Source organism: Sciurus carolinensis (assembly GCF_902686445.1).
Source record: "Sciurus carolinensis chromosome 14 unlocalized genomic scaffold, mSciCar1.2 scaffold_125_arrow_ctg1, whole genome shotgun sequence".
Classification (NCBI taxonomy): Eukaryota; Metazoa; Chordata; class Mammalia; order Rodentia; family Sciuridae; genus Sciurus; species Sciurus carolinensis.
The window spans coordinates 1486652-1499313 of NW_025920110.1; positions in this window are offsets into that span (position 1 = coordinate 1486652).

Consider the following 12662-nt stretch of genomic DNA (forward strand, 5'->3'; position numbering starts at 1 on the left):
GGGCCTTCTGAAGGGTGTAGGAGGGCTTTATGAGGTTTGTAGAAAGGCATATTGTTGAGAGTGAATAAAAGGGCTATTTGCAGTGTATAGGAAAGGTCTCTGTGGTGAGTCAAATATTTTCTCTGAGGTGTGTATTGAAGGCTCTCTGAGGTAAGTAGAAAGGCTCTCTAAGGTGTTTAGAGAAGACTTGCTAAGTAGGATAGTTACCAGGGCTTATGAAGTACTAGTTTGTACTCAATTAAATATGTGCTTATGTCTCTCTGGGGAGTGGAGGGAATGATGTAAGTTGGCTCTCTTTTAAAGGATAGTATCACAGCCTGACCAAAATCAAATTAAATGAGTTACAAATATGAGACATAAATATAAAAACACACAGACATAAACTTCTGAGGTTCTGGTGCTATCTAAATGGGAATCTATGTGGAGGGCTGGACTCTACTCACTCCCAATAGCCTGTCCTGTTTCACCTCTGGTCTTCTTGGGAAATATCACTAGAGTTGTTTGTCACAACATTGTTACAGTGCTTCCAATCTTGAGAAAGACCCATGAAAAATAAGCATCTAAAGATGAGTAGAAAACTCATGGCTCTGGACTTGCTATCTCAACACAAGCAAGCAGAATGGGAGTTTATCTGGAATGTGGGTGCCTAGCTACTAGGGTTCCAAATTCTGTGTGTTCTACTTCCAAGGAAGTGAGGCCACTTCCTTGAGGACTCCATACCCAAAGCCCTTTCTCACACAAGTTGGTTCTAATTTCCCACTGATATGCAGGTTTCTCCCATCTTCCCTTAATATATATTCAAGTGGGCATGGTTACACCAACACACCCTGGATATGGTCACCACACTGTCCTAAGTGTAGTCAACTTACCTGGTTTGGAAAAGGCAGTTTGATTCAGACCCATTTCCTCCTTCTGGCCATGTGGGAAGTCCTGAAGAAGTCATTATGCCTTAAAAAGCCTGAATAGTTTTGCCATTTATTCCCCTGGGATTATTCTAGTATATGCTTTTGAAGTTGTCATCAGGTGTATGAGGCCATTTACATATGTACTCCTAGTGAAACCTAATGTTTGAGTCATGTGCCTATAATGCACCAACATACAGAAAGGAACACAGAAAGCAGAGGGACAAGGGATGACATACAACTCTAGCATGATGTGAGTCCAAAAGTGAAAGTGGGGAAATCAACTTCTACCTTGTCCTTGTTTTCACTCTGCCCCACTGGAAGTTTCTCACGACTGATTTTCAGAGATTGACTCCCTGTGCCATAGACATTCCAAAGCTTCCTTTGAAATTTAGAATTGTTTCAATATTTCTTTTCATTGTATGATGTGGGTACACTACAATGGATCACTGGCACCCAAGAAAACCCAAAACCTGAAGCTTTCCCATCTAAGTGAATCCACATCAGCATCTGGTTTCAAAGAAAAATAAATCAGCAAGAACCATGGTATTTTATTTCCAAGATGTAGTCAGCAGAAGTCTTATTTCTTTGTCTCCACAGTCCCATAGCAGTGGCACTGCTATAATTCCAGAGATTTTTTGAAAAATTTTGTGTGACAGCAGGCAAAGTTCTAGGGACACCATTAAATAGCAAGGAACTGGCATTTTTGTTTCCATTTCTAAATGCCTCACATAGATGAAAATATTTTGGCTAAAAAATTTATGAATGCAGTTTTCATCAAGAAGAAATGATGGTGTGAAATTGCCAAATCTTTGTTCAATACCATGGTCATAATCATGGGAGTGGAATTGTCTTTCTCTATTTCTTTAGGGAACATCTGCATTGCTTCTTTCAAGGTCACAGCAGATCACATCTTTTTTTGTGTGTTGTTGAAGACAGTTTCTTTCTAATCTTCTAACTAAAATTTGGAAAGTAGGTCCCTGTAGAAGAACAAAGAACCAACTCAGAAGTCAGTATTTATTCAATACCTAAGGTTACTGGAGTATAGAGAAGGACTGAATATTCAGGTTTTGAAAATGAAAAAGGACCAGGTAACAACTCTCTTCAGGGGATAGTCATTAATCTAATGCAGGTTCACTAAGTGCCCTGTGCCCTCTTTTGAATGAACACAAGAAGCTGATTTCCTTCTCTTCTATTAAGAAACATCAGATATTGGCAAACCATCTCAAAGGCTTAGAACAATCTTGCTTGTGCACACAGAACTAATTGGCTTCTCATTACCTTCCCACAAAGATGAGAGTTTTATGATAAACCACTGACTTGGAAAGACTTGAATATCAATACTCATATGTGAAATCAACCCTGTCAGAGGACTCCCAGGATAGGGCTTTGCTGAATGCTTCTGTGTTCCTTAAAATGTACTGGGGAAAAACAAATGGGAAGGATCATCACAGGAAGACCTGCAACTCTGAATGGTGCAGAGTTTGGTAAGCCCTGAGACACCAGTGAATTTGAAAACAGGAAATAGTCCCTGGTTTTTAAGCTGGTAAAAATCATGGAAAATTCTCCCCTCTTAACTCCTGCTCCTGTAGGTATTCATCTTATGACATTATGGCATTATGTGATAGCATTCCCTCCACTAATTTTTTTCAGGAAGGAGAAAGAGCCCCTTATGAGCTTTGGAAGGCCTGATAGGACCATAAAATTAGCAGAAGTTCAATCAGTTTTCAAGTCACTGTAAAAGCTTTTAAGCTAACAAGGTCAGCTAGTGATAATTTCTTTTCATTGACCACTTTTGGAAATTGCTGAATAATTTATTTGCTGGGATTATTTGCTTAATTCCCCAAAACAAGAGAAAAAAGAAATCACAGAAAAGGGGTGATGGATCCTGGGTTCAAAAGTGATTTGATTCCACTGGAAACAGATTCACTTTCTTAACAAAGTCCTATGAATGAACAAGTACATCAATAATACCTACCTGAGTGTTAGTCCCTTGCCTCTAATACATCATTCTACCAATATCTTCAACATGGTTCTGTACCCTGTTGTCCCAATCTTGACTTTCACACTCTGAAGCACAGCATCACCAGATCCAAACACCAAAGCACCAAACTCTGAGGGCTGTACTATTCACTTTCTAAGAAGAGCATCCAAGACAGAGGTGCAGTGTGCCAAACTCTCAATAGAAAAATAACAAGAACATACATTCTTTTAAAATTATGATTTTTCTGACAGCTAGACCAATATAGAGAAAATAAAAATTTTAAAGTGATATGACCACAGTTTCCCTACTGAAATACAAATTAGGGAAATACAGTGACTAAAGGCACAGTGTGAAGCCAGAACAATCAATGTCAGTGTGAGATTGAGACACCCTGGAAACAACCCACAGACTTTGCCCTCTGGTCTTGTATTAGCAAGGAGCAACAATGCAGTTAAGGCTATATATGTCCCCTCATGTCCTCACATCTGCACCTGTGCATTCACAGTATGGTGATTCTAACAAAGAGACCATGGAAATTAGGGGCCACCTGGTTTGTCTCAGGTGCAAGACTGCTACTCAGATCTGAAGGGTAGGGTCAAATCCCAGGTGGTGTGGATACCTGTGTATGACTGAGGGATATTTTATTGCAGTTGCATTATTGATTATGTTTTCCTTCCAGAGAAGTGGTACAAAGATGATGCTTTTTATGTGACTTGATCAGCTGCCTTCTGAATTCTTTCACTTACTGTGTATGGTTTGTTTCTAATGGATCCTGTTGAGAACTTGCAATCTGGTTCCAGTTAGTGCTCTGTCTTACCTCTCTGCTTGCTGCCAGTGAAGCTCACAAAGAGCAACCCTAGTCATGAGAAGGCATTTGGTGAGTATTAGAGGCCACATTGAGGGTATTATATGAGTGATGGCATTTTGTTAGTGTCAGATGCCAAGTGAGGATATTATGTGAATATCAGGGGCCAGATTAAATTATGAATATCTGAGACCTAATATGGATAGACTACAAGGGATCACTGGCACCAGAGGATATACTATGAGTGTCAGAGGCTATATTTCAAGAATTATGTTAATGTCACAGGTCACAAAAAGTATTAAGTGCAAGACAAGTCACATTGAATGTAATGTGTGAATATAGGAGGCCAATCTATGGGTATTATGTGAGTATCACAGGTTAGAATAAGGATACTATGTCAGTATCAGAGACCAAAATGATAACATTATCTGTGCAGGAATTCACAGAGAGGATATTATATCAGTTTCATACATCACAAAGAGGGTATTATTTTAATGTCAGATGTCAAAGTGAAGATATTTTATGTGTGTCAGAGGACCCAGTGATAATATTTATTTGACTTTTAGATGACCCAGTGTGATATTATGTAAGTGACAGAGACCGGAGTGGTAGTGGTCTGTGTCGGAGGTCAAAATGAGTGTATTATGTGATTTTCAGAGACCAGAATTGAAGATTTATGTGAGTGTCAGAGGGTACAGTGAGTATTAAGTGAGTGCAAGAGGTCACAGTACAGGTCAAGTGAGGATATTTTATGAATGTCATAATCCAAAGTGATGTTATTATGTAAGTATCAGAGGTCCCAGTGAGGTTATATTGTGATTATAAGAGGCCCCAGTGAGGACATTATGTCAGTGTCAGAGGTCATGTGAGGATATTATGTGACTATCAGACTCACAGTGAGTATATCATGTGAGTATCACATAACAAGTGAGGAAATTAGGTGAGTATCAAAGGCACAAGTGAAGATAAATGAGTGTCCAAAGTCATTTCAGAAAATGTGAGTGTTAAAGATCCCAGTTAGGAAAAAATGTGAGTATGAGTGACCACAGAGGTATTATGTCAGTTTCTATAAAAGAACAATGAGAATATTATTTGAGTGTCACAGGACTCGTAAGGGGAATTACATGAGAGCTAAAGGACACATTAAGGGTATTCTGTGAGTGACTAAGGGCATGTAAGGATATTATGTGTGTGAGAGAGTTCACACTGAGTTTATTATGTGAGTAACAGAGGTCACACTGAGAATATTATTTTAGAGTTAGAGGCAAAAGGCGGGTATTATGTGTCTGTCAGAGACCACAGTGAGTGTATTTTATGAGTGCTGTAGATCACCATGAGGGTAATAAGCAAGCATTAGAGGTCATGGTGAGAGTAATCTGTGAGTGTGAGTTGTTAGATGAGGATTTCATGTCAGTGATAGAGGTCAATGGAGGACATTTGTATCAGAGGTCAGAGTGAGGGTATAATGTGTCAAATGTCACACTAAGGGTATGACATTAGTGTGAAAGGGCAAGTGAGGATATTTTTGAATGTCACAAGTGAAAAAGAGCTTATTTTGTGTGTGAGATATCAGAGTGAGCATATTGTTGAAATCAAGTCAGTCTATTTTGTGACTATCAGAGTCACAGTGAAGATATTCTTTGTGTGTGCACATGACATAGGGAGGTAAAGTGTGTATCATAGGAAACAATAACTATATTATGTCAGTGTCAGTGATCACAGTGAGTTCATTATTTCACTCTTAGGGTTTTATGTGAGTTACAGAGAAAAAAGTGAGGTTATTATGTCAGTTTCAGAGGCCACAGTAAAAGTATCATGATTGTAACTGAAATCACACTGAAGGTATTTTTTGTGTGACAGAAGTCACATAAAGGATATGTATTCAGTGTCAGAGGTCACTATGGTGGTATTATGTGAGTGTAGGAGACCATGTTGGTGGTATAATGTGAGCTTCAGGCATCACTGTGTGGATGTTTGGTGAATATCAGTGGTAAAACAGAGGTTACTACCTGAGTGTCAGAGATCACAGTGAGGTATTATGTGAGTGACAGGGCAAATTGAGGATAATATTTTAGTGTCACAAACCAAAGTGAAACTGTTATGTGAGAGTCAGGCCATTTTGAGGGACTCGTGTGAGAGTCAGAAGTCACAGAAAGAATATTATACCAAAATCAGAGGTGACAGTGAGGTTATTATATGAGTGTCAGAGGTCACAGTGAGAGTATTATAAGTTTCAGAGGTACCAAAGTAGTTATTATGTGAGTGTCTTAGGCCTCAGTGGGGATATTATATCAGCATCAGTGGTTACAATGAGGCTATAATGTGAGTCATAAGTCATATGAGGGTATTATGTGAGCATCACAGGCCACAGTGAGTGTATCATGTGAGTGTCAGTGGTCACACTTAGGGTACAATCTGAGGTCACATGAGGGTATTAAGTCAGTGTCAAAGGTCACAGTAAGGGTATCATTTGAGTGTGAGAATTCACAGTGGGGAAAATATATGAGTATCAGAGGTCACACAGAGTGTTATGTGAGTGACACAGGAAAAGTGAGGATATTAGGTGTCAGAGGATATATAGAGAAAATATTTTCAACATCATGGGCCATAGTATGGATATTTTATGACTATAACAGGTTATTATGAGGGTATTTTTTTAGAGTCACAGGCCAAGTGAGGACATTATGTGAATGTCAGAGGCCACATGAAAGTTATCATATAAACATCAGAGATCAAGTGAGGATATAACATGTGCCATAGGCAACATTGAGGGCATTATTTGAGTATCAGAGGAGAGGCCAAAGTGAGAATATTATTTGAGTGTCTGACATCATATTCAGATTATTAAATAAATGTAAGAAGACAAATGGGTCATTATGTCAGTGTCATAGGACACAGTGAGTATAGCAAATAATTGATCAGTGTCACAGTGAATATTTTATGTTAGTTTAAGAGGCCCTGCTAAAATATTATGTATTATCAGATCATAGTGTGTTATTGTAATACTGTCAGGGGCCACTGTTATGCCATTATGTCAGTGTCAGATACCAGAGTGAGAGATTTATGTGAGTTTCAGAAGTCACAGTGAGGGTTTTATTGCAGTGTCTGATCTCCTAGGCAGGATATTATGTGTCAGGGAGTGATGTGAGTGTATTATGTTAGTGTATGAGGTCACTCTGAGATAATTATATGAGCATCAGAAGCCACAGTGAGGATATGATGTCAATTATGGGACACATTGAGGGTATCAGATTTGTGTCTCAGGTCACACTAAGGAAATAATAGTGAGACATGTCACCCTGATGGTATTATGTCAATGTCAGAGGTTGGAATGAGGGTATTATGTGAATGTCAGAGAACACAGTTTCAGCAGCTAAGTGAAGATATTATGTGAATGGCATAGGATACATTGAGGGTATTATGTGAGTGTCAGTGGTCACAGGAGACTACTATATATCTGAGATCTTACTGACTATCCTGTGCTCATGTCAGAGGCCACAGTGAGAATAATTTATGAGTGACAGAGGCCATGTGACAATAATATGTGAGTGATATGTGAGTGACCATGGCCATGGTGAGAATTTTTTTTGTGTGTGATCACAGTCCACAGTAAGGGTGTTATGTAAGTGACACAAGAACAGTAAGGATATTATGTCAGTATCAGAGGACAAATGAGGATATTATGTGAATGCTAGAGGCCACATGAAGGTATTATGGGAATGTTTGAGTAACAGTGTGTAAATTATATAATGTCAGAGTTCTGGTAAAAATATTGTGAGACTGCCACATTGAGGATATTTGGTAACTGTCAGAGGGCAGAATGAAGGTCTATGTGGTGGACAATAGGCACAGAGAAGGTATTAGAAGAGTGTCAGAAGCCCCAATGAGAACATTCTGAGTGTCAGAGGCCACATTTTTGGTATAATGTGTCAGAGAGCACATGCAGGTGTTATATTAGTATCTGAGGTCACACTGAGGGTATTACATGAGTGTGAGAAATCACAGTGAGTGCATTTTCTGAGGATCAGAGATCACTTTAGGGTATTTTATCAGTGACAGTGGTTATACTTAGGGTATAATTTGAGTGTCTGAGGTCACACTGAGTGTATTATGTGAGTGTGCTGATACTGAGGTAATTATGTGTCAGAGGTCACAGAATATAATATGTGAGGATCAGAGGTCACAGTGAGAATATTATGTCAGTGTCAGAGGCCAAGTTAGGATATTCTGTGTTTTACAGGTCACTTTGATGATTTTATATCAGAAGTTCCAGCATGGTTTTATATCAGAAACTCCAGTATGTGAGTTTCAGAGATAGCAGTGAGCAAATTATATGAAAGCCAGAGGTTATGTGATGGTATTATGTGAGTATAAAATTCAAAATGATGTGTCAGTGTCAGACACCAAGTGAGGATATTGTATCAGTGTCATAGGCCACATTTAAGGTATTATGTAAGATTCAAAGAACTCACTGAGTATAATATGTGTGTAGGAATCCACACTTTTGGCATTATATGAGTGTCTGAGGTCATAATGCAGATATAATGCATCAGTGGTAACAATGAAGGAATTACATAAGTGTCAGAGACAGTACATTCAGTGTCAGAGGCCACAGCATGGTATTATATGAGTGTTTGATGTCACTCTGAATGTACTATGTGAGGAACTCATATGAGAATGATTGTAATATGTGAAAGACATTTTGTAAATGAGAAGATATTTTTAAATGTCAGAAGCCACAGTTAGAAAAATTTTTCAATCTCAGGGGTTCTTCTGAATAAATATATGAATATACATGAACATTGTAAGTATATTTGAGAGCATCAGATGCCATAGTGAGTATATTTTGTCAGTGGCAGGGGCCTTATTGATATTATGGGACTCTCAAAGTCACAGTGATGATATTGTCTGAATGCCAATGTAAGAGTGAGGATATTTTGTGAGAGTCAGAGGTCAAGTGAGGGCATTATGTGAATGTCAAAAGCCACAGTAGGGTATTATGTGAGTGTCAGATGTCACATTGAGCATAATATGTGAGCATGAGAGGTCCCAATGAGGGCATTAGTTGAGTGTCAGAACTCAGTGAAGGGACTGGGGAGATAGCTCAGTTGGTAGAGTGCTTGCCATGCAAGCACAAAGCCCTAGGTTCAATCCCCAGTGCTGGGAAAAAAAAAAAAAAAAAGAACTCAGTGAAAATGCTATGTATGATAGGCCATAGTGAGGAGGTTATGTGAGTGTCAGAGGCAAAGTAAGGATATTATGTGAATGTCAGAGGCCAGAGTAATGTAGCATATCAGTGTCAGAGGCCACAGTGAGAGTATTATGTGAGTGTAAGAGATTATACTGAGGTCATTATGTGAGTAAACCAGGCCATGTCAGGATATTATGTGACTCTCAGAGGCAACATTGCTCCATTTTTGAAAATGAAAAAATATTTATCTCAAAAGATTGAATAGGAAGTTTAAGGCACATATCCAGAACTTCATGGATGCCCAGAACACAGCTATCTTGCCCATGATGATGAGAAATGTTACGCCACCTGCAATTTCCCTCAGTGCTTGACAAGGATTCTGCTGAGTAATAAAGGTGTTTGAAAAGTCTTATCGTACTGGGAATTCAGTTGCAGACTTTCCTTCCTTGCTTGCTTAATATGTGTAGGTTTACTATTAATATTTTATGTGTTTTCCCTGAAAACAGGGGTTTTAACAGAACCGGGGTTAAACCATAAAAAACAGATTTCTAATGGAACAATGATTTGAGATTTAGTCATTCATAATGAAATTTTGAGTAACCAAGAAAGTTATGAAAAATACAAAAATAGATTCTAGCTGCCGATCCCCTGTTGACTACTCTCAGATGACCTGAAGTATGTAGGCAAATAACTCCAACCCCATCAGGAATGATTAACAGGAAGAGAAGAAATAAAGAAAATAGAGTTCCTACAGTTAAAACTCCTTATGACAATGCTTATTTAATTAATGGAAAGCCATGACATCCTTACAGAGGGATGCTTTTTAAGCCCCTGGATTTAGACCCTCCTTTATCTCCCATGGGATATTTAGATGTAAAATCAGAACATGTTATAATCTGGTTTGAAAGTATACATACAAGAGTGCAAGATATTCCATTTCTTAAAGATTAGGATTTACTAAATGCTGTAAATATTATTGGCCACCAACCCCCTGGAGAAAAGAGTTCCTCAATGTTAAGTTCACACAGTAGAAGATGATGTCATATTATTGTTAGCTTATTATTGTTAACTGTCTAGTACTTATTAACCACAGCAGTAGCCACACAACTGACATTTACTCAAACCTGCTGAACTTGCTTTAACCTTTATGATTAGTTAAGCAATATTAATATGTCTTATTGTTTGGTTATAGGTTATCATGTGTAAGCAATTACTAAAAATAATTAGAATACTTCCTTGCCTGGTCTAGTAATGATTATACAAGATATTTTTGTTATGTTTCCTTGTGATCTTTTCCTGTTCTGGAAAAACGTGTGTAACTGTCAACCTTTTAATGCATTAAAAAGCTGACTGGGAAAAATAAAATTTAGAACTTAGCATCCATTCCTTGAGTTTGTGTTCCTTTGTTCTCCACCTCGCTGACACCTACTCCATCACCTGTGACCATTACGACCCCTGTTAGGGCTGAAACCTGGCAGAGAAATATGGATGTGGGGTTAGAACAGGGAATAGAGCCAAGTGGTACTACAGAAAATGCAACATGTTGAGACCAGGAGCCCCACATTCCTCCATGAAGTGTAAGCTAATGGGAGACAGGCCTGGTCCTCAGGTCTTGGTATGAGGAATGGGCCACTTCCCTAAGATCATTTTCCAAAAGACAATTTCCCTTGCTAAGCCAAACTTAGAACAGTAACAAATATGCCCAAAGTCCTCCCAGTCATGGTGTGCCATGTCCTTCTAGGAGTCACAACTTGAGGTCAGTACACTCTTGGCAAAATGAGGTTTAATATCACAGTCATTCCTTCTGGGTACCTTGGGATAGGTGCTGAGTTATAGCCGGCACAGACTCTTGGGCATGTCTGACTTAGCCCACAGTCTCCTAGGATTTTCTAGCCAGTGCAAGTATCAGCCTCAACAAGAAGTAATGACAGTATGGGGACCATGACTCTAGTTTCATTCTAGTGTTAACAAGCAGCATATCAACACATGACCTTCAACAGTGCTGATGAAGGAACTTCCTTGTGGGGTCGTGCTGAGTGGGTTCAGGCAGCAGGGAGAGATAGAAAAAGACTCAGAACTGCAGCACCTGCTGGGAGCATAGTCTGGCACCCTTGAATTCCTTTAAAATTCTAGAGGACTAGCCAGAAGCAAAAGGTTCACTTGTGAATATTAAACCTGAATGGTAAAATCCCTGAGGTCAGACAACATTGAAATATTCAGTCCCATATGAATGTTTATTTCAATTCTGAATATTTAGGATAAAAACAGTCAAGATGACTTGGATTCTGCAATATCCACTGCCATTATTCTTGGTATGTCACCTTCTCTGGGGCAGGACAGGTTGGGCACACCTAATGAGCTTTCTAACATTAGTTCCCAGTGGCAGCTGTGTAGAATTTACACAGGAGATAGTTGGGTGTCCCAGGCAACTCTGAGGCTCTAAGTGGGGACAGTGAGTCTAATCAGGTCACATATCTCCATATTTCTGCACAATACCCCACAAGTTTACTAGCAGCACTCTAGTTGAATATGTTTGAGAGGTTTTGCTCAACAAGCACATCATCAGATGGCACAGTAGTAATCTCATCATATATGCAATTTTCTATCTTTTTAAATTTGAACATTTTCTAAGTTACTTAAACCACCACATTTTTAACTATCACTCTTAAGTCTGCATAAAAGTTGTGGAACAATGTACCAATTGATTCAACCATGTTACTCCTCTTGAATATTTAGGTTTCTCTAGTTTTTAGTTAGTCTGAAAATAATCTGTAAATTTAAAGATCTTACCCAAAATAGTAAAACCAGAGTAAGTGTAGAGTATTTTTGGTTGGCAAAGGAATTCTGTTGTCTCCCATCTCTTTCCAACATGACCAGTCTTCTTGGAATCCTGCTTCCTTGGCACAAGCTCAGACCTTGAATGGTCTAGACCTTTTCCCCCTTAGACTGTTTGTGTCACTTGCCCCTAATCAGCTCTATTCCTGGTGCAGTTGTGCTGAATCTTGGATGGTGGGAATCAGCCTCCCCTCTTGGTTATCCCCTAACAACACTGGGAGAGGACCCAGAGGTAGCCAGACTGAAATTCATTTGCAAAATAGGGCTGAGCAACAGGGAGTAGAGTGACTCAGTGAGAAGAAAGGGAACAGCCACAACCTGACTCCTGAAAGACACAATAACTCCATAGTAATTTCTAAGGAAGATAAAATTTAGTCCATGTACAGCATCTGGTTTAAGCAGTCACATAAAGTCTTTTCATTCATAGGATGGAAAGTCTTGGAGTAGTCAGGAGGAGGGTGGGGTGGGGTTCTTGAGATATATTTAGGTGACCCAAGCCTGTGATTTCTATTTCTATAGAATCATTAGGATCTAGAAGATAATTTGGTTAATCTCCCATGTAAGAGAATATTATTGTGACTGCATTGTCATAATACAGATACTACATTATCCTAGATTGAAGGGTTAATAATCTGTTCTTGGAGCTAGGAGCCTGATGTAATTTGTGGTGACTATATTTTCAGTTGAGTAAATGATAAACATGTGCCAGGAGTCAGGGGACATTGATTCAATATAGCTGTACCTCAGCTGGTTGTGAAAGATGGGGAGACAAAGGCCCTTGGGACTGGCTTGCTTCTCTGTACACTAAGGGTATTTTTCTGCATGCCCTCAAAGGCCATTTTTTTCTTTGTTGGCTCCTCTGTTCTTCAATGGAGATTGGTCTCTGGCAGACATTTGAGAAGCAGATGGACAGTAAGGACAGTGGAAAAAGATATGACTGCTTAG